This window comes from Patagioenas fasciata, chromosome 1 (genome assembly GCF_037038585.1).
Source record: "Patagioenas fasciata isolate bPatFas1 chromosome 1, bPatFas1.hap1, whole genome shotgun sequence".
Lineage (NCBI taxonomy): Eukaryota > Metazoa > Chordata > Aves > Columbiformes > Columbidae > Patagioenas > Patagioenas fasciata.
The window spans coordinates 67,793,698-67,816,379 of record NC_092520.1 but is presented as its reverse complement, the minus strand read 5'-3'; the positions used below and the strand labels follow the sequence as shown (position 1 = coordinate 67,816,379).

General features: G+C 39.3%; 1 long non-coding RNA gene and 1 other non-coding gene across 2 annotated transcripts; one reads left to right on the top strand and one right to left on the bottom strand.

Annotated features, from left to right (window-relative positions):
• Positions 1-5,139: 5,139 nt before the first annotated feature.
• LOC136097399 (U1 spliceosomal RNA) lies at positions 5,140-5,297 on the top strand. Its single transcript, XR_010650788.1, has one exon. It is a non-coding gene; the product is annotated as a U1 spliceosomal RNA (small nuclear RNA).
• Positions 5,298-11,447: 6,150 nt separating this feature from the next.
• Positions 11,448-21,755, bottom strand: LOC139826997 (uncharacterized). Its single transcript, XR_011737169.1, has 2 exons — positions 21,532-21,755; positions 11,448-14,208 (listed from the first exon to the last, which is right to left on the bottom strand). It is a non-coding gene; the product is annotated as an uncharacterized lncRNA (long non-coding RNA).
• Positions 21,756-22,682: the final 927 nt, after the last annotated feature.

Here is a 22,682-nt window from a genome sequence, read left to right as displayed (position 1 = left end):
ATAGGACTTATCATTGCCTAACTCGAAAACTGATTCTGACAACGCTGTGTCAGCTGGTAACTAACCCCTGAGTTTCACAGGTAGGATTCACCTTCAGCCTCAGAAATCTAGGTTAATTTATCTAAAATTATCTTAATTTATCTAAATGCAAGTGCCTATGAGTATGATGATGTCTCAGCCCATTTTGCAGTAGAAGCCCAGGGTTCAGCTCAGATGTTCAACCACCTTATCTAATGACGTTTAGTTATCCCAGAGTACCTGAGATTTCTGCACAGGCTTGGCAGATATGGCATAGGACTTGTGGTTTACTGTACTAATAGCAATTGTCCAGGGCGGCTATCAGGGCACCTCAGATACATAAGTCTTGGCAAATGAATTGAACTGGTATTCAGCAGAATTCAGTTCACTAGGTGTAAAGGAAACATCTCATTTGGTCAAACAAAGAGCTCTCTCTAAACTCATCTGAACATGTTGACTAGATCCTGAATGGCTACAGTAGGAATTCAGTTTCCTACCACACATACAGGCCTCTGAATGTGGAACTGGACCAGACCTTTAAGTTCAATAAAATCAGACTTCTAACTCATGTTTCCCAAACATTTCTCCTTCCTTCCTTCCTTGTTTGTTTGTTTTTTCTTGAAGTTCTTTGAATCAGTTCAGTAAATTAGCAGGGTAGAAAAAACCTAAAACCTATCTGTGGCAAAACCTGATCCAGATGAGATATTGCTTTAACCTCCTCTGATGAGCTAGCTCTCACAGGTCCTCTCAGGACGCCTCTGGAGTATAACCCAGTGACAGCTGGCTTTGTTCGAATAGTTGAAGAAGAATTTGTGCTGCTGTTACTACTACTACTATTCTCCTCTGTGTAATGTTCAAGAATGGTCACAACATTCATCCAGGATACGGAAGGACTGAGATTAGCTTTCTTAAGTTTGACTCCTGGGATTGAAACTCCAGTACCTTTGTGGGCGACAATGAATTTCCATGTACATCTGGGACCCCGCTGGCAAAGAACCTCTGGGAAATGGCTTTAGTGTATCTTATGGCAAGTGTTAGATCTGAGGCTTCACTTCTGATGCACAGTAGGGCATGCTCTGGGATTCTGGTATGCAAATCCTTCTTCACACAGAAAGCAGGTTTCACCAGGGGTTACACAGGAGTATGTCCTGCCTCGATACAGAGGTTGGACCTCGGAAAGGTTTTGACCTGGTCTGAGGAACTGACAAGCTCCTGGGTCCTATGGCATGAATGTATCTGATACAGGTCCAAAACTGTGAAAGTTACATGTATTTTCACTAGCTCATGAAGTCATCAGATTTTAATGACCCACAATTCTGTCAAGGACATCTTTGAGCTCGCTTTCTTTAGATTATATGATTCAGTTACCTGCCAAAAGCAATCACGATAATGTTAAGGTTCCAGTGACTAGTGCTAAATGTGATATTAACAATAACCCTCACAACTATTACAAGAGCTTTATACTCAGACTATACACTAATGAGCATATTTGGCGAACCTTTTGCAACATTTTCTGTGTTACTGTATTTGATTTTTTAATAACATAATGCAGAAAATGAAAAACAATGCCAGAGTTCCATAAAACATAGACATATACACATTGATAATTTACAAAGGCCTAATTAATTCAGTATCTCTAGGGTATACCATAATTTACAGTTCTAAAATGATGAGAAATTACATTGTTAAAGTCCTTTGAATCTGACTACAGGTGTTCTAGCAATGTTCCAGTAAGAGAGTTATTCAAACCCCATCCCTTTTTCTGGTGAAATTTTTATCGTTTGTGTGGCTATGTTTTGCCAACAAAAAATGAGAAAAGAGAAGACTCTGTTCACATTCATCTATGGAGATTCAGCAATTAAATCAATTTGATTAACCAAAGACCCATTCTGCTGTGTATTTACATACTGTAATTACGAATTGGCAAATAGCGGGAAAAGTAGGAGCGTGGGATAGCGTGTTTTTATATCAGTTGTTCCAATACAACGCCTGTAATACTTCTAAATAAGCAGTCATATCTATTCATTGGCTCAGTACTGAAGCAGTGTTATTTATGGGATTTGTTCTGTTTCAGATTTTACCCTAACATTCAGAAAATTAAAACATTGTTTTGTATTATTACGCAAATCTTTAAAAGTCAGTAGTACAACTCTTAAAAATTGTTTTGTCCCATCATTCGTGGTATATATTTTCTTCAACTCTATCACCAATATAACAGTCAGTTTACTTTAGACTCAGCAAACATCCAGGTTTGGTCAGATCAGTTTCATTTCCAGAGTATTTGGTCAAGCTCAGATTGCAGTTCGGACTACTGAAAATTGGGTAACGCCTGTATTGAAGAAGGCTGTGAGGAGACAAACTGACAGGTTAAATAAACAAGAACTGCAGCATGGAAGCTCAGCTACCAGGTTCTGACCGGGTGGCCTCCCATGCGCTTCCACTACAAGCTGAGGAAGGAGCACTTAAGGGCACCGAGGGAACACAGGCTGTAAGAACTGTAGGCTTGACAGTCCTGGGACATCTCAGGGATCTGCAGGGGTCACACACAGAGATTGTTGCATTTGGATACAAATGGACTGAGCAAAACTATTTTATTTTTTTTCCCAGGTATTTGGTTATTGATCTAGTATAAGGGCTGAGAAAGAAAATCTGGAACCGCTGAAGCGCCATAATACACATCTATGTAAACGATCAGTAGCACTAAATCGTACCAAAACACAAGAATCTTGATTAACACATAGCCCTTTGTGTTTGAAATAACTCTGTCTTTTCAATAGAAGGCAGTGTCTGTTTTCAACTCTGAATTGAAATAAACTCCAGTCTGAACTGATAGTACTAGTACTGATATTAACATACACTTTTTGTATCAGCCAAATAAAAAAGTGACAGTTCTCAGTAATTTTTGCATATAGTCCGTAGTTTCTTTTTCAATGTTAACAATTATTTTAAAATATCCAATGTCTTTACCTAAATATATATAAAATTTATATTATTTTACTATTTCTTTCTGAATCAAGATGCATCTTGATCTAACATACAAATCACAGTATTTATTTTGATTTAAAGAGTTTATAAAGAAGCCACCACATCCATTTCAACAGTTAATTTCATTTGCTCTTAAAAATCATATTATTTTCAGTTTGTGTTTGTGCAGCTTCAGCTCCTCCATATTACACCTTTATCTACCTGATTAAAGACTCCATTAGAAGAAATAATGCAGGTAATTTGATACTGTTGTCATGTCATTTCTAAACCTTTTTATGTAAAAGAAATAGATTTACCCAGTTACTGTAAGGTAGGTTTTCCAGGCATCAGATAATTTCTTTTCTCTAACCTTGTCACTTTGACAACATCCTTTTTTGAAACAGAGTTGAGAGGTCTGAGCCCAAACCCATCTCTCAGTCTCCAGTTCCTGCTAGATGACTAGTGTGAAAGTCATTGCTCCAAGTGTGGAGTAGGCACCTTGTTTCTGGAAGACTGGGCTTGTGCCAGACTGTGTTAAGTTACAGTGTTGTGTCGTTCAAACGGACCCTCCACTCCACATCCTCATGTAAATGACTGCTTGCATTATCACACACTTATCATGCAACATATATTTGTTGTGTCTTCTGTTAATTTTATAAGCAGTGATTCCAGAAATTAATAAAAATATTGAATACCACTGGGTTCAGAATAGATATCTCCGAAAACCCCAAACTGAATTTTTTCTATTTTCTGGTACTTTATATTATTATGTGATAGTTTGTCTCATGCTGAGCGTTCACTCTTTGCCTTGGTTTCCAAAGCAATCTAACGAGAGATCTGGCAGCCTACTGTAGAGTTATCTTTTTTGCCTCTACTTTTCTTTAACATATATTTTGCTTCCCTATGACTTCACTGGGGAATGATTATGATCATACACAGAACTACACAAAATCCTTGACAGAAAAGCTATTGTTCTTTCAGAAGAGAGAAGAGGAAAGGAAAATAACTGCAGAAAATCTCACAGAAAGGTGCCTTTCTGAAGTCTGATAAAGAAACTCAGCCTTGTGTTTCTGAGATGTCGCAGGGTGTTCACTTCAGGAACTGAAAGGAAGGTATCTACCAAAGATTCGATAGGAACAATATACCTCTGGTTTAAAGGGGGAAAGATTTTTAGAAAGTGTATCTATACCACTAGGAAGTCTTACCTCAAACACATGATGATCCCAGGCTTGTAGCTTATATGCTTGCTAACTCATCAGATTTATATTCATGCTCGATATTTCAGGAAATCCTAAATCTGTTTACATCATTGCAGTCAGGTGTTATGTTTTGGTGGAGAAGTGGTTCAAGAATTTGGCTTTTCCCTACCTTGTATGATCCCACATGAACATTTCCTTCCTATCTGAGTGCATACTCTAGTAGGTGAAGTCCTCTAGGTCAGCTTTGACTTCGAGCAGACGGGAAACTCTTCCACTGCCGTTTATAAAATAGGAGAGAGGAAAGCTAATCCTTAAGATCTCAGCCTTAATTACTGTCTTACAGCAAAATCTGGTAATTAGCTCAATTCAAATTAGTTCTCCATCCCTTCTTTCTAGTCATAAAGCTCAGACTTCTGACAGGAATCTACTGAACCTCCTAGTATAGGAATTTGAAAACCATTCTGTGATTGTGTAGTATACTATACTACACTACCTGACATGTTTCCGCAGCAGAAGCTATTGCTTGTGGATGTAAGTCATTCCAGGCCTTTAGTGATCACAGAATGGTTGAAGTTGTCAGGCACCTCTGGAGGTCATCTGGTCCAACCTCCCTGCTCAAGCAGGACCACCTGGAGCCAGTTGCTCAGCACCATGTCCAGACAGTTTTTGAATATGTCCAAGGAGAGAGACTCCATAACCTCCCACTCCTTATTTCAGTAGAAGGCTAGTCTAATGTTCATGTGGTAAAATTCTTGCATGTATCACTTCCCATCCTTAAGCCTAGGACAATGGCAATAAGGCTGCAGTAAACATTTATGATATTGAACTAAGTTTTTGGATGTGCTAGTGCCATTTTGATGGAATACAGTCACAAAATTAAAAAAAAAAGGCTGTATGTACTGTAGTCCAACAGATCAGTGCCATAACTTGGAACTCTGCATAACTTGAAACTGTGTAAATATCTAACCCAGAACACCCTGATCAGGCAGGTGGTTTTCCCAGGGCAACGCTCATCCCTTGCACTCCGAGTGTGCTGACCCCTGCGATTTCCCCAAATGCGGGAAACTCGACTGCATAATTTGTGGTAATGGGGGATTGCGTTCGCGCTCTCCCCTGGTATTTGTGCCCTCAGTTCAAGAAGGAGAGGGAACTGCTGGAGAGAGTCCAGCGTAGGGCAACAAAGATGATTAAGGGAGTGGAGCATCTCCCTTATGAAGAAAGGCTGAGGGAGCTGGGTCTGTGTGACCTCATCTAGGCGTTCCTGCTCTGGCAGGGGGATTGGACTAGATGATCTTCAGAGGTCCCTTCCAATCCCAAACATATTGTGATACTGTGGAAGGGAATTTGGAAAGGAGTGAAAAGTCTTAGTCTACTTGTCTTTGTTTACTGAGAAAAGAGGCAGGTGGGGACAGCTAAATTCAGAGGGTAAGAGATGTAACTAATGGTCTCATGTGATTATTCTTTTGCACTTTTTTCCCTAAATGTCTTTGTTCAAAAGCATATGAGATTGAAGATTCAATTTATGGAGCTAGAAATACCATATTTTAAAAATGTTTTCCCTGTAGATTGTAGCATCATATGAACTTCTAGAATGACCTTAACTACTAGACTGAAGTGAGAGCAAAGATGCAGAAATGTACCATGTGTGATAGAAGTAAAACTATTCAGAAATGATTGAAAAAAAATGAACCAAACCAAAAAACCAGGATTCATACCTACAAATATATGATTCTTCCTAATTTTTTCTATTATATATAGTAATTTAAACAAAGCATATTGAAAACTTAATTTTGAATGAAAGAGGTTTGTAACTAAAATGTCTTTTTTATCAGAAAATTATCTAGGTCACTACAGTAAAAAAGTACATCAGCAAGAAGGAGTATTTGCTGTGTTGATAGTCCTCTGAGCATCTTCAATGAGTGCCTGACTGGAGAATGAGAAACTGTTCTGTTGCCAGTTTTCAGTAACCATATGTTGTGTGTCTCCTGAATACTGACTACAGAGAGGTGTTTTGGATCTTCTAGACACCAGTGAAAGAAAATATTTCTAGTTTCAGAATTAAAAAAAAAAAAAAAGAAAAAAAAAAGAGAGTAAACATTTACGATCATATTTAATTTCTCTGTTACCAGCAAAACATATTGGATGATATATTGGAGGATATATTCTTGTATCCTGGGTCAAAACCAACCTTTTTTTCATTATCTTCTCTTTCTTCTAAAATCATGAGATAAAAATTTTATTATTGCTGTGGTAATCCTGTGTGTTTTGAAAGTCTTGAACAGGTAGTTTGCCCTATATCACAATCATATTCACATGTGTTTTTTATGTGATCTGCTCCGGTCACCTCAATGTATCTGCTCCAGCTGGTCTTGTGATTCAGTTAGTAGTCAATAAAGACAATCACAACAGTTTTTTAATTCCTCTAGTCAAAAAGGTTGCGAACATAAATATATTTTAGCATGACATTCTATTGTTTTACACTGAAAAAACAAAAAAAAATTCAAGTTCTTCCTGTCATGGGAAATAAAAAAGAGCTAAAAGGTGGCAATGGATACTCTTTTTATTGCAATTGTTGACTCCTGAGGAGCTAGTCCAATAGAGTTTGATTAGGTCTGAGAACAAATCTCATATGAAAATGTAAGAGTTAGAATCTTCGGTGCAGTACACTCATTACATCACACTTGCGGCATCCTCAAATGCCAGTAATTAAGTGATGTGACATAACTAAGATCCTGCCTGTAGCCTGTGGGTCAGGAGATATAAAACTAACCTCAAATGGTTCAAATTCATCTGATAAAAATGGGACAAGCTAGCATATGTTCACATCCAGTTCTGAAGGCTGATACCTCCCACTGGAGAAAAATGACATAGGTTTATGCTCAGGTCTCATTAGTTTTCACTTTTTAGAAAATTATTATTTGAATTGTTTTTTCAACATATTTGTGGTTGGGAGTGCCCTCTGGGAGAGACGTGTGAGATATCTATACGCACATATGAAAATGTATATATAATATATATATATAATAATATACATTTATATACTCTTTGTAATTATCTTGGGTTTGAAACAATTTTTTCTCTGTTATTCTAGGAGAACTATCTTAAAGTAATATATAACGTAGCCCAGGAGCAAAACAGTAGAGCAGTCTCTTGTCATCTATTAAGTTCTGTAGATATCTCCTCTAAGCACTTGGGTCTGGATTTTGGATTTTGGATGTTAAAGTTCTCATACTCTCATTCTAATTGCATATTTTAGTGTTTACCTATATTTTAGCTTTCTGAGAGATTCATTATTTTCAAACATTTCTAATTCATTATTAATCATCTCTCTCTCTAAGAATACCCACATTGACCATATTTTCAAATATCCTTTATTGGTTTAAATCTACAAAGGTAAGAAACATAGTCATAACTTGCATTTTCACAAGGTTAGAGATTTCTCAACAGATGTTGTCTAATAGTAGTGAGAGCTAACTTAAAGGGTTCTAGTGGCTATGGTAGAAAAAACAAATGTAGAAAAGACTGTCTTAATATTCCTTTAGCATAAATAGAGGGTAGAAGCTAATTTATGAGTATAAATTCTTTTTTTGGTTCACTGTTATCAGAGCAATTCATTGTGTTCTATCTATTTGTGTTCACTGAAATATATTCAGTGTTCATGAGCAAGGTGTGCACAATAATCAAGGTATCCCAACTGTGTTAGGACATCTTAGCTGTAATGAATCAAAGCAAATATTTGGCTCCATTCAGGGGATGAATCTGCTAGTCTGACTGCCAAACCTTAGCATAGACAAACTTACACTGAAAGGGCAGAACAAGAAACTTCTAGTGAAGAAAATCCTGCTTTGGGATCTTGCAGTCCAACATCATTGATACCTGTATTTCTCTGAAAGCAATATTAAGACAGTCTGTTTTATATCTATCTATCTATCTATATATATATATTTTACTGCCATAGACCCTAGAAGCCTTTGAGCTAGCTCGAGTATTGACACTGGCAATGACACTGCATCCACATGGCTTGTGAAGCAACTTGCACAGTTAAAAGTTGCATTAGACAGAAATTTCACTCTGTGCGTTGGAAACCACATATTTGACTCACTTAAAATTTGTCACACCACTGTTATAAAGCAGAGGGAATGGACAGTGATGCAACTAACCAGAGCAATATTCCTCCAGTCTGAGTCTTCCTATCTAGCCCAAAGTGAAGTTTTTTTCTCTTGCTCCAATCTGTGTCCTCAGCACAGAGGAACACTGTGATTTTGGTGAGATATAAAGGGCAATAGTCAGCTTTCTGCTCTCCTTTTCTACTCCCTTGCATGACTCCATGAAAACAGGATGGTGACCAGTTGGAAGAGTCTTAAACAGTCTTGAAATAACAGACTAGGCAAAACCAAAATGCCTACAACATGGGATGACAAATATATGCTCTGCTGCTGAGTTGTTTAAAAAAGATGAATATCCAGGTTAGAATGGACCACAGAGACAAAAATAGTCACAAAAGCTGATTCCAGTCTTGTGAAGCTGAGCTTCCTAAATTCCATCTGTAGCCAGAAAAGACAAAATTCTCTAACGTGTGGTTCAGAACAGGTATTTGACTAGCTATGAATCTTCCTTTACAGGATATTAGGTTCTAAAGGAGGAGCATAGGAAGGGCAAAGATTGGTTTAATTTGCTAAAGGTGAAGGCTTTGTGAACACTTTCATTCAATGTGTCTCTTAAGCATGGAATCCCTGTCCTCTGGGCTGCATGACAGTTAATCTTAATTTGGGCTCCAATACGGAGCAGACAAAGCAATTTCCAGCTAGGAACACATGGGACATGAGGATTCAGGGAACTACAGGTTTACCAGTCTGACCTCAGCGCTGGGGAAGGTTATGGAGCAGATCATGTTGAGTGCCATCATGTGGCACATACAAGATAACAAGATGATCAGGTCCAATCAAGATGGATCTATGAAAGGCAGGTCCTGCTTGACCAACCTGATCTCCTTCTATGATAAGGTGACCTGCTTAGTGGATGAGGAAAGGCTGTGGATGTTGTGTACTTAGACTTCAGTAAAGTCTTTGACATTGTTTCCCACAACATTCTCCTGGAGAAGCTGGCAGCTCATGGCTTGGACAGGCATACTCTTGGCTGGCTAAAGAACTGGTAGGATAGCCAGACCCAAAGAGTTGTGGTGAATGGAGTCAAATCCAGTTGTTGGCTGGTCATGAGTGATGTTCCCTAGGGATCAGTATTGGGGCCAGTTCTGTTTAGTATCTTTATAAATTATCTGGATGAGGGCATTGAGTGCACCCTCAATAAGTTTGCAGATGACACCAAGCTGGGTGGGAGTGTTGACCTGCTTGAGGGTAGGATGGCCATACAGAGGGATCTGGACTGGCTGGATTGATGGCCTGAGGCTGACTGAGATTCAACAAGGCCAAGTGCTGGGTCCTGCACTTGAGCCACAACAATTCTAGGCAGAGCTACAGGCCTGAGGAAGAATGGCTGGAAAGCTGATCGGTGGAAAAATGACTTGGGAGTGCTGATCAAAAGATGGCTGAGCGTAAGCCAGCAGTGTGCCCAGGTGGCCAAAAAGTCCAGCAGCATCCTGGCTTGTATCAGGAACAGTGTGGGCAGCAGGTCTAGGGAGGTGATCATCCCCCTGTATTTGGTGCTGGTGAGGCTGCACCTTGAATCCTGTGTTTAGTTTTGGGCCCCTCACCACAAGAAAGACATTGAGGTGCTGGAGAGAGTTCAGAGAAGGGAAACAAAGCTGGTGAGGGGTCTGGAGCACAAGTCTGATAAGAAGCAGTTGACAGAACTGGGACTGTTTAGCCTGGAGAAGAGGAGGCTGAGGGGAGACCTTATCACTCTGTACAACCACCTGAGAAGAGGTTGTAGCATGGAGGGTGTTGGTCTCTTCTCCCAAGTAACAAGCAATAGGATGAGAGGAAATGGCCTCACGTTGTGCCAGGGGAAGTTCAGATTGGATATTAGGAAAATTTTTTTCATGGAAAAGTTTGTGAGTCATTGGAACAAGCTGCCCAGGCAAGTGGTGGAGTCACCATCTCTGGAGGTGTTTGAAAAACTTACAGATGCAGCTCTTATGGGCATGGTTTAGTGCCAGAGTTAGGTTATAGCTGGACTTGATGATCTTGAGGGTCTATTCCAACCAAAATGATTTGATGATTCTATGATTCTATTACTAGACTGGAGGCTCGTGCCCATCAGCATTTTACCTTTATACAGAAACCAGATTTGAGTTGTGACTAACCTAGCCTGTCCTCCCCTTCTCAGCCTTACAAGGAATGATTTTCTGGTGTGTTGTAACTGGCCTGGTAGCCTCAAATATCCTCCATAACTTCATATCTGTATACTCCACTCTTGGCACCTGTATGGGGATATAGCGGAAGATTTGGTGAGGAGGTCAGTTAAATGTAAATACGCTCAAGTGACTTGCACCTGTCTGTAGAAAAAGCACACACATCACACTAATTGTCTTACTGACCTTGTGTGCTTGATGAGTAGAAGCTCTGTGTTAGATAACACAGGCCTGGGAGAAACTCTGGGCACCTTATCACTGTGTCTGAGATTCCTGCTTTGTTGTGAGAAAGAGCGGGAGGCTGCGCCTGCCTGAAGCCTTGAAATACAGGCGAGCTCAGCAGGCCCAGCGATCTTCCAGCAGGGCTGAACTGACCAGCGCCTGCATCCCCTCTTGTGTCTCCTCTACCTGGGAGCTCAGGTGTGGCTTCGGAGATCCCCCAGTGGAGAGGTAACTAAAATAAAACTTGCTCTTTGCAAATGCATCCGTGGCCTCTGGCTCTTCTTGCGATGTGCCTGCGTATGTGCACACAGCACCAAAGTACAAAAAGCATTGTCGAAAGGCTGGAAATAGTTCACTCCTCAGTATGCATGCAGCTTACATGGGCTATGGCTCAGGTACAGAAAACCATGGCCTTGTTCCTGGAAGAAGGTAGGGCTCCAGGCAACATTTCTATACTTGTGGCTTTGCCCTTGGGAAGATGTCTCAGTCTCATGCCAAAATGACCAAATACGTGCATGTAAAGAAAAGAAGTTATCTGAATCCATGTTTGTACGTAAGGCAGCCAGCATCCCTAGCACGTATAAACTTTATTTGGAGCTGTGTGGGAACACCACCTGCTCACACTGCTCCAAGAAATTCCACTTAGAACATTCAGAAGCAGCTGGGATGTGAATATTTGATTCATCTCATCAGAAGCTGAAATTAGGATTGAAAACACAGATCATGTATTCTACTAACATTCCAAGAAAATATTTATTTCTTAATATTTCTTGTTCAGTGAGATATCACAAACTGCTTATCATTTCCAGCTTGTTTATTCTATAGGCTGATGCAGTTTATACTAAACTTTGCAAATGACTTTAAGGTGGCAAATTTAACATGGTTCAAGCCTGCTGACCTGCACCTAAAATACAAGCTGCAGATGGAAGGAATTGTTTCCATTTTGACAAAGAGACATACAACATACAGAGCTATACAGCATTATGAGAGTGGTAAGCAATTACCTGAGATTTATAATTGTATTAATCTTCTACTTGTTTAATTTTAGAAACCATCACAATTCAAAGACAATTCCACCTACTGCAGGAGGGAGTGGGGACTCTGCAACAGATAGCAATAAGTCCACTGAATACACTATTCGGTGGCCCAAGTAGCGCACATTTGTCTTTATACAGACGTAAGAGGAAGAAAGATTCAACACACAGCAACTTTTCCTTAACTACAAAGAGCTAGTGTGCCTGAGGCTTCTGATGGTTCTTGAAAAATTGGATTCTTGTGCTGTCCTAAATCCTTTTACTTTTTTCTATTTCTCCTGTATACCATGCACTGTTACTTATTTTCTGTTCATAAATTAAAGAACTTACTGTATCCATGATCTTTGGAACCAACAGACAGGTGTGGATTCTCATTCCTCCACTATTGCAATTAATAGACAGGTGGTGAAATTTACTTTATTCCTACTTGAGTGTTCTCTTAAAAATACAACACCTCCTACAACTACTAAATATATTGGGATGCACAGCCAGTATTGGATCAAAAAGGCTTGTTAGCTTTTTTGGAAGATGTAAGATCAAGAAAAAAAATGCAGATCACAAAAATACAAAAACTCCTTCTTTAGTAGTTCATCTGAGCAGGTCAATCTACTGGTATGAAACCAGAACCTCTTCAGAACTATTCATTTAATTCCTGTGGGGATGGATAGGTATAATAGATTTGAATACCTCCTGAGAGTGTCTGAAAACTCTTATTTCTCCTCACTGGTTGAAAAATGGAGAATAAGAGATGTTAAATTCATGTAAGCTTTCCTCCTTCCCACTTTTTTCACTTGCATGTCTTGCTCCATGTGCTCATGTATAAAAATTTCCACTCAGAGCCCTCAGGCCAAACCTAGTATGGTAATGTTTGGAGAAGAAGCCAGACTTATCTCTGAGGAAGTAGATGGCTTTTAGCCAAAATCAATTTCTTTGAGTAATCTATTCTAGAAAACAGCCAATGTTGGCAATACCAGGTTGTTTTTTTTACCTTGTTATTAGTTGAGACATTCAGCTTCTTTAATAAATGTTTTCCATTTTGCACACTCAGATCATTTTTACACTACACAATCAACCTAGTTTAGATACCGTACATAGTCCCCTTCATACAGTACTTGACTATCATTTACTCTACAATGTGCTTATGTTCCTGTGTCCTTTGAGGCAAAGAAGTGCCATTATCCACATTTCGTTTGTGGGTCATTGTGATACAGGCAAATACCAGTTCCTGAAAAAATCAGTGGTGGCCCAGGGATGGGTTCTTGCTCTGTGTGTCCTAATCTTCTTAGTGCTTATGCAAGGGTAAAGGTACAGGTGAAGGGGACCCAAAGATTGTCCATGCTTTTTGCAAGATCAGAAGAAACCTTTTATGATGATACCCCTGCCCTTTGTGATTACATCCCTGGTTATTTTCCCAGGGCATTCGCAGAGGGAAGGTGTTGGGCATGGACTGTGTAATAAAAACTGTAATCCAGAGGCCTGAAAACTTGAAGATTTTCATGCCTACCTTCTGAAATTTTCTTTGTGCCAGTGTAACTTCAGTTCCATGTCTGCTGGTGGAAGTAACTATTTCCATAGGCTGACCTTCTGTTGGTAAAATTAAAATTACCTACAAAAGCTCAGAGTCCTTACAGTGCTTAAGAACTCTTTGGCATTGGATACTTCTGAAAACACTTGAATATCTTGGAAATACAACACCCACAACAAAAAACACAGTAACTTCCCTCCTTGATCATTATCAGTAAACTGTGACTATTATTAGAACAGCATAAATCCATCAAGACCTGGAAGTTGCCAGATCTCCTCCAGTCTGAATGTGAATGTGTATTCCAGGCCTCCTGTATGGAAAGCCTGCATGTGTAGCGTATGAGAGTGCACTTCTTGATCTCTTTTAATCAAGAGAAAAATGGATAATGTAATAGAAGAGTTTTGAGAAAGAATGCAAATTGCTGTGCATTGCAATGAAATGTTTCCCCTTAGGATTAGAGTGCCTGGTAAGACTCCTCTGCATGAGCTCTAGCTGATATATGAAGCTTTTGCTTGCATAAAGGCAGATAGGTTAGAGCTCAGCAGGACCAACCTTAGGGCCTGGTTCTTCAGTACTTAATCAGGCAAAGCACCCACAGAAGTCAGAGAGGTTTGCCCCTTAATGAGAATTACCTGACTAAATCTCCCTCTGCAGGGCTGGCAGTGTAATCCTGCTTCACTAAAATGATACATAAGGGTCCCTTAATAAAAGTCTTAATTTGCTTTGACCACTGCTAGCATTTCAGGTCCACAATGGCCTTGCAAGTTATCGGTTGTGCTTTGTTGGACAGTACATTACTTTCAGAGATAATTCCTCTTCAGTGCTCTCTGCTGAAATCCACTCATGTCCTTTCTGCTGGATTCAGCTTTCTTCCACCTCTGTCACTTCTGTGGGGATGAAAGGGTCTGGGATGGCTTGTCTCTTCCTTATATCTTCCTATGGAAATTGCAGTAAACAAAAATATGTCATTTGTATTTACCAGGAAATATTAAATCATATCACAAAATAAAGTGAAATACGTGTTACAAAAGTAGAATTACTGGCTTAGACATTTTTTCAAAGGTACTACACGGCAAAAAAAACTTACTATGTGCCAGCTCAAACACAATAGCTCCATGAGCTCTCTTAGCCTTCAAACAAAGGAGAGGAAATGTGTCCTAGAACAGCCCAAGTGAAAAAGTGTTACCTTAAGTTTCTTTATTTCACATTCTCCTTATGTTTCAAAGATGATACCATGGCTTAGCTGACAGTTAAAAACCAGTAATTTGACCACAAGTCTGAATCACATGTTTGGGTAACATGACATATTGATGGGGACGGTGCGAGGAACACTGCTGAGAGTGCCTTGTGTAACTTCCAAGTGCAAACATCTTAGCACAGATCTCCCAAATTTATTTTTTCTGCTTTAATTTCTGTTTTGTTAAGTCATTTTTGATCAGTGAGATATCTTACTGGTTCAGAAAAATAATAATAATAATAATAATAAAAAAGCAGCGAGTAAGATAGACGACCTGTTAAAGCAAAGGCTGCATTTTTAATAGGTATAACAACAGAACTAGGGGAAGCAATAACTAAGTGGTTCATCCTTTCACAAATCTGTCAGGACACACTCTCTACAGCTGCCAAAACAATGGTCATAAAACAGAATGGTGCTTATTATTGTTAAGTCTGAAATACAGATGCAACAAACAATTATCAACATCACTCCCTAATCCTAACTAGCCAAGCCTCCTGGAAAATCTGCTTAAAGCAGTTTTCCACCACTGACACCGCTAACACCAACTGATATTGTGGACAAACTCTTTTCCAGTCCATGAAGAGCGAACTAGCCAAAATGCAATGCCAGTTGAGGACTCGAGCAGGAAGAAACAAACTTGATGCCAGTGAACAAACTGAAATGAAGAATGAGGAAAGCAAAGAAAACAGCGCTGAGTGATCTGTGAAAACTAGTAGGACCTCCAAGAATTGCCTGAGCTCCACTCAGCTGTGAGTCTTCTCATGATAAAGAAGAAACATTTCTCTGTTCGTTTTTGTGCCTGTCACGTGCCTGGTCATCCAGCCCCCATGCTCTCTGGCACAGGATGCCATCTCACCTCAAGTAAGTGACGACAGTCTTTGTAATAACTTTAGCACTTCTTTGGACAACTACTTTTATACAGGAGTACTGTAAATGCAGCAAATAGAACTAACCACAAATGTCATTTAGGTAGCTGATACATGTTGCATACTTTAATACCTTTGCTATAAAGTGGGTGAGACAGTAGTCTTTCTAGTGTTTTTCACCTAGGTTTCAAAGTAGACACAAAGTCAGAGTTGTAATTCATGCGTGTAAAGAATCAGAAAGAAATGCAGTTACCTATGTTTACTTTAAAATAAGTGTTCCGAAAAGTGAGACTTTTCGTGTTTGTGGGGAAGACCTTTTGTCAAGGCTGCGAATTAGGGGTCTATGTGATCCTCACATCTGTTGTTCTGCTGCAAAAAGTGGGATGTATTTTGTGAGCACAGGTTATATTAACAAATAAACATGCTCTGCTCAGCTCTGATGAATTTCTGTACTGCTGTTTCCCTGTTTCCCCTTCCATCGAAATTCCTACCCTAACTTACTGAAGTTCACCTGCAGGTTCCCACACACTGGAAATGCACAGAAAACTGCCAAAATGATTTAAAATAATTTTATATATAAAAATTACTTTATGTTTTTATATTTATAATGTTAGTTTCCCGAGTTCTTTCTGGAGGATACTGTATTGCCTGCAGGGGTCACTGTGACCTCCTTAGGCTTCTTCGGTATTTCTGAATTCCAAACAGCCAACACTTAAAATTATCTAAATAGAAGAAAAAAGGTTTTTTTAAAAAAATTTTTGTACAACATCATTATCCCACCCTCAATGTTTGTTAACAGGACTTTGACAAATGGAAATAATTATTTTCTCTGATGTCTTGGGGAATAGGGAAACTACATGATTTACTGCTAGAACTTAAATTTGGCCCTCTTTGTTTGCCCTGCCTTTACCTGGGGATTTCAACTGAGAGGTCTTGGGGGCTATTTCAGGTTGATCATGGAGAGAAGATGCCTGGATGATCAAGATGACACCCAAAAACCCTGCCTTCCATGCCTTCTCCGATGTTTCTGCCACTGGTGCTTGTCAGTCCGCTGCACATACTGCATGTGTTACCGTCCTGTATGCTGGCCATTCTTCCATTACTTCTGTGCAGTAATGTAATAGTACAATAACTTTGCTGTACAGTGACTCTCTGTACCCGTAAAAAAAGGGGTTCGGTTTTTCTCTGAAGATCACATCCTGAGGTCTTTGCTTGTCTTTACCCTTGGAAAACCTCATTCAAATCAATGGGTATTTGCATGAGAAAGCACTCACTTAAAATTAGACCTGAGTGAAACAGGGTTTGGTGAGGGAAAGGGGGAGGTAGTGGAGAAGGGTAATAGGTACTTTCATAGATTAGCAGCACAATATTTTATGTGGTTTGCTATGATTCGTTGAATCATATTATTTAGGTTTTACTTTATTTGGGTGTTGAAGTAAACTGAACTCTTAGGAATTTTGCTATACATTTCCTGGTGTCTCAAGACTCTATTTGCAAGATAATTATTTTAGTTGATAAAATATAAATAAAATCAAGACAAACAGAATCAAGCATGATAGATCATTCGGCCAGGAACCAAACGAATGAAACTCTTGCTGCCTATCCTGGGCCAACATTATCCTCTGTTATCAAAGGTATTGGACACGTCTTGCCAATGATCCAGCTGATGACAATGTGCCAGTGAGGCAGTGAGGACAGAGTAAAAAACGGGAGCGGTGGGTGGGGGAGGGAGGAGGGGAGAAGCGGGGAAGGGCAGGGGGAAGGAAAAGAGAGAGAAAGAGGAAAAACGAAAAGCCTAAAAGTTAACGTCAGGCACCCTCTGCTAGCAGTAGATATGTATACATATCTATTTTTTATTGTTCAAAAGTGCAAGTAGCCAATATTTACCACTGGCATGTAACAGGAGGTAATAAGTTGATGCTGCCCCCACCATGCTCTGCAAGTGACAAGGAATGACAGTGGAGACAATGTTTGTAGGGACCAAAGAAGTCTGTGCTGTAGCCCTTTTTCTGATTGAAGATCACGGATTTTACTCCTTATCCACATAAAGCTCTCCTGTTTATGTTTTATGCTGATGGAGTGAATTTCACCCTACATAATTTCGCATACCCTAGCTCAAGTCACTTAGGAAGCCTTTATGTAGATTTTACACTTAATTAACATAACCTCATCACACTTGGTATTTTCTGGAATTTACATGGACTGGATGTCTTAAGAAACCCTGACTGGAGACAAAGACGTAAGGATTGCTTTATTGAGAGGAAGAAAAATATTGTATACAGCAATAAGGCGAGGAAAAACTTGGATTAGAAGATGGATTTAGTGAGTTAAGAAGTCACAGAACTTTGACAAAGCACAACTTTACTAATACAAATAAGAACCCTGAGCTGCATTTGAATTCACATCACACCACACCTGGCAAGAATTAGTCTAGCACAGCATCATCAATCATAGTGTGGTTGTCAGTTTTGACATCCTTTAAGTCTACGTTGTGTGCTTAATGACTACATTACAGAAAATGTAAACAGACACCAAACATACAGGTATGCCCGTTTTTTTTTTTATGCTGTATATTTAAAAATAATAATAATGAAGCAGCAACGGTGTTTTGTATACAAAGTGAATAAGCGAACTGTAAAACAAGCTGTTATAAAATACTCAGAAAAAAAAGTTTATAAAAACAGGGAATAGAAAAAGGAAAAAACCTTGCAATATGTAGGAACTTTGATTGACCCAAATTAGGAAAACTTAAATTAATATTTAGAGGAAATACAGACTCCCTTTTGTTTTGCAGTTGTATATTTTTGCTTTCAAAACATCCTGAAGAGATTAAATATTATCTTTACTATACATCCTGTAAATTTTTCAGTTTGATATTGTGACCATGATCTCCTAATAAGGACTCTGGAGTCACTTGTGAGCCCATTACAAGCCCGGTATTAATAATTCATAAGGGAAAAACATGCTGAAGAAGTGCTTGGGATCATGACCTAAGTGAAATGCCTGAGTTCAAACTAAAAATCTCCCAAATTCCATTTTTATTATTTGCAGATTTCTAGAATTACACCACTTACAAGAAAGCCTTCAGTTCTGCAGCTCTGAAGGTTGCTCAGGTATTATGAATATAAGACCCCTTGTCTCGTTTGCTTGTGTGATTTGTGATTAAAACTTGTACAGACTTCAGCAAATGCAGGATCAGGTCCCTCAGCAATTCATTCCAGGGAAGTTTAATTTGAGATTTTAGTGAGTGTTTATTTTCTGGCTCAACAGCAGCATATTTTGGAGGTGGGAAAAATACATGCAAAGAAGGGTCAAAATCCAGATGTAATAATGAATAGCAAGAGTATATTCAAAGGGTGCAGGAGTGAGAACTGTAAATACATGTCTGATTTGGTCTGTGAAAGGTAATGTTATCTCCACTGAAACTGCTTTGTATGTTCTCGTGGTATGTATGTAACTGTCTCTGTAGAGAAATGAAAAAGGTTTTAAAATAAAAAGACTTAGCTTCTTCCTTATAAATTACTTTGGTTAAGTTTCCAAAGTAAAAAAGAAGAGCCAGAAAACAATGCTTTATTTTAATTCATTTGAATAATCTTCCTCAATTCTGTGATCTATCACTCACAGATAAGAACCACCTTGTGAATTTTATTATTTCTAGGAAATATATCTTATTCAATTAGCAACTGTCATTTAAAAAAAAACAGACAATGAACCTGCAGATCTGATTTAAATGGAAAGAAATGTTGAGCGAAATGCATGATATTGAAAGCTGTTATATTTCTTTGAAAATGAGCATTCTTACAGAAATTACTTTCAAAGTTTTTTACTGAACATGAATCAAAGGCCCAAAGTTGGTTTGATTTTAGTTATCAGGAGCAAAATTTGAATTGGCAACTGCCTTAGATATCTGTAGTTTTAATTTAGCTATTTGTTTTTAGGAATAATAATATTTCAAAGCTTTGAGGGAGTTCATATGTCTTTATGGAATTTTGTTTTATTCTTTTAAGATCCTCCATTCATGTCCAGAACAAGGAAAAATAAGAAAAAGAGAACTTTATTATCCCAACTTTATTAAAATATGACAATCCAAAGAAAAAAAAAACTTAACAATTCCAGTTATCCTCATTTGTAAAAGAGAATTTTATTATGACACATCTTAGATAAAATAATACAATTAAGATACTTCTACACATTTGCATATCCCAGGTCTGGATTACTATTTTCACAAATACATGTGGGTGGCACACCAACAAAATATTGAATATTTATTACTATTTTTATAAAGTAATTCTCATAGGTCTTTGGTCTAAGCCAGCAGTCCTTACTCAAGCAAAACAACTTGAATGCTGGGGGAGTTTTACCTAGCTCAGTACTTTAATCTCCTTAGAGATCAATAAAGAATTAAAAATTTTATTATACCAGACACTGTGTTTTAAAATTGACTTCTTCTAAATTAATCTTATTTTTCCTCGTTGGAGAAATGGTGAAGAATTTCTCCCCTGCCTTTGTGCCTGCACCCCCTCAGAAAATCTGTGCAGGCAACATCCTGTAGTGTTACATCCAGCCCCAGTTTTGTTCTGAAATATTCCTATTTTTGGATTGCTTTTCCTTTAACAACCTGATTGCATTGCACGATTTACTTCCACAGTTCCAGCGCTCCTCATTACTAATTCCAATAGCAAAAACTTGCCAGAACCCCCGAGAAGCAAACCTTCAAATCTAGAATTAAATAACAGAATATATTACACATTGGACATTTGCAGGGAAACTTTACTTGAGGGAAAATAAATACAAACATCCTGTTCTGTGATCTGTGAGTAAACCACTTTAATTGCTGTGCTGCTCCTAGAAAGGCTTCTGACAATTACGTCTTTCAAGCCGAAGTTTTAACAGTGTGTTTCTGAGGCCGGCATATATAGTTCATACAGTATTAATAAAGGGTTTCCCGAATTAATGAAAGTGTACGGTGTTCACATATAATGAATAAGCACCTAATTAAAAGCACAGTAAAGCCAGGAGCATAGATATTGGTGTGGTTTTTATTTTTTATTTATTTTTTTAATATTAATATCCATTGTATTACTTTAGCCTTTAATGTGAGCCTCTTCAGCTGACTGATGCCCAAAGGGGAGCTAACAAATCGCTCAGCTGGTGGCTGACACTGGTCCTGAAGCAAGCTAGTAAGGAACACTTTGCAGTCTTTCAGAGCCTCTACACCAGCTGTCACCCAGCTATGGGTGCTGAAAAGCTCCTGTCACTTCATCCAAAGGGATTTACTTGGTCAGAAGGAAAATTTAAATACAAAGCATGCAGCTAAGAAGCTAGTGAAAAGGATTATGAGTGCACAAGAGCACATGTGTATAAGACACTAATACATCTTTAGGAAATTTCAGATCCCCAAAGCCAGGATTACTGCCAGAGGCAGGGTGGTATACGTATGCTGGGACCTTTACTGTTAGAGTTATTATCTCCCAACTATTCAACTTCATAGGTCTTTCATCATGTGAGGGGGGGGGCAGATTTCAGTGGTGGGGAGGAGGAGGAGGTTGTTTTAAAAAACGCTCCCCTTATCTTCAATAGGGGAGCAAGAAAAGGCATTCCTGATCTGTTATTCCACAGAATTCACCTGCATGCAAAACATTCTATAGCTTTAGTTATCATCTGACGTTTAATTTGTGCGTGTGTGCATGCGCATCGTTGTCCAAATGGACCCAAATGTCCAGCTTAATTGTTTAATCATGACTAAAGCAAACAAAGCACGGCGCCTCCAGCTCACTATCAGAGCTACTGAGCAGAGATGAACCAGCAGGAGAGGTGCATGACAGGAGCAACCTGCCCTGCCAGGGGAAGGTTTCTGACTCTGATCTGGCCATCTTTGCAAATTGGCATTCAAAAAAATGCCATGCTAGACCTGCTAGCTGAGCTTGAAGGGGAATGACACTGGGAAAAACGCTGTGCTATGGAGAGTTGGAAATGCTGTGCCAGCAAGAGTTGAGGGAGAGAAGTTGAATCTCAGCTATAGCCTTTCTTTCTTGTTCTTTTTTTTTTTTTTTAAAAAAAAAAACCTCTTTCATAAACATCATTTAAAAATCACCAAAGGGAAAAGGAAAGGAAAAGAAAATGTGAAACAGAAGAGTAACGTCTGTAAAAACTTACATTTTTAGCCAGCTTAACACTGCAGTCAAACTCGACTCGGAGCAGCACCCATGCTGGCTGGCCTGTGGCGAGATACTGTTATTCTATGTTAATAAAGCCCTTGGCCTGGCCTGCTGGATGCGGGAAAGTTGATGATAATGCCAAGTTGTTTGGAGGAGGAAAGGAAAGCGAGACCACAGCATGAGACGCCGGCTACTGCTGCCGAGCCCCAGGGGAGGGTCAGGCGAGTTGTGGCTGCTGTTGGCTTGGGCGCGCAGCCCTGGCTTGGCCCCCGGTGCAGGCGGGCGGCGTGACAAATCCGGGGTGGGGGGGCAGAGGAAGGCAGGGGGGTAACGGGGAGAAGGGGGTGCAGGAGGGCTGGGGAAGAGGGGGGTCACCTGCAGCTGGTCCGGACAATGGGGAGGAGGTGGGTCCCTGGCAATGAAACGTGGAAGGTTTAATGGAAAAATCATATTTTGGGGAAAATTCCCTGTGTAGAGCCTTTAGGAACATCGGCATTATGCGTCTTACAAAGCAGGAGGTTTAACAAAAAGTGCTACACAGCGCGAACCAGCTGCCTTTAGAGGTCACTAGAACATCGCTGCAGTATTTACAAATTTTCCATGAAGGATTAGAAGTTAGTCTAAAGCCCTATATACACCATATACAGTTCCAGTGGATGCTGTATACTATTATCTAAATTTCTTCACATAGACTATCATGTATCTGCCCCAGCAAAGCTGATTAGTGAAGCAGCTTGACTCTGACATATCCTTTATGCCAGCCACAAGCTGCCTTGCACAGCCACCTTATTCACTGTGGAGACAGGCCTGAAGCAAGATTGTAACACAACAAATGCAAATGAGATGAGCCTTACACCACTTAAACCGAGATGGCTATAATATGTAACAGCTTAATGTGCCCACAGAAGTGATTGATGCCCCTTCTGTATCTCTAAAGAGCCTCAGTTTTGATGCACTCTGGTTTTAACTAATATTTCTTTTTACTCCTCTTCCTGGCAATGTTTTTCTCTTTATGCTCAATGTAGGGAAAGGAGGAAGAAAACAAAATACCCAGCAGCTTATATAAGCTGGTTGTCTCTTCCAGGATTCTGACTTGAGGAAAACAAAAATGTGGAGGATCTCTTAATCAGCTCCAGGTAGTTTATTTAG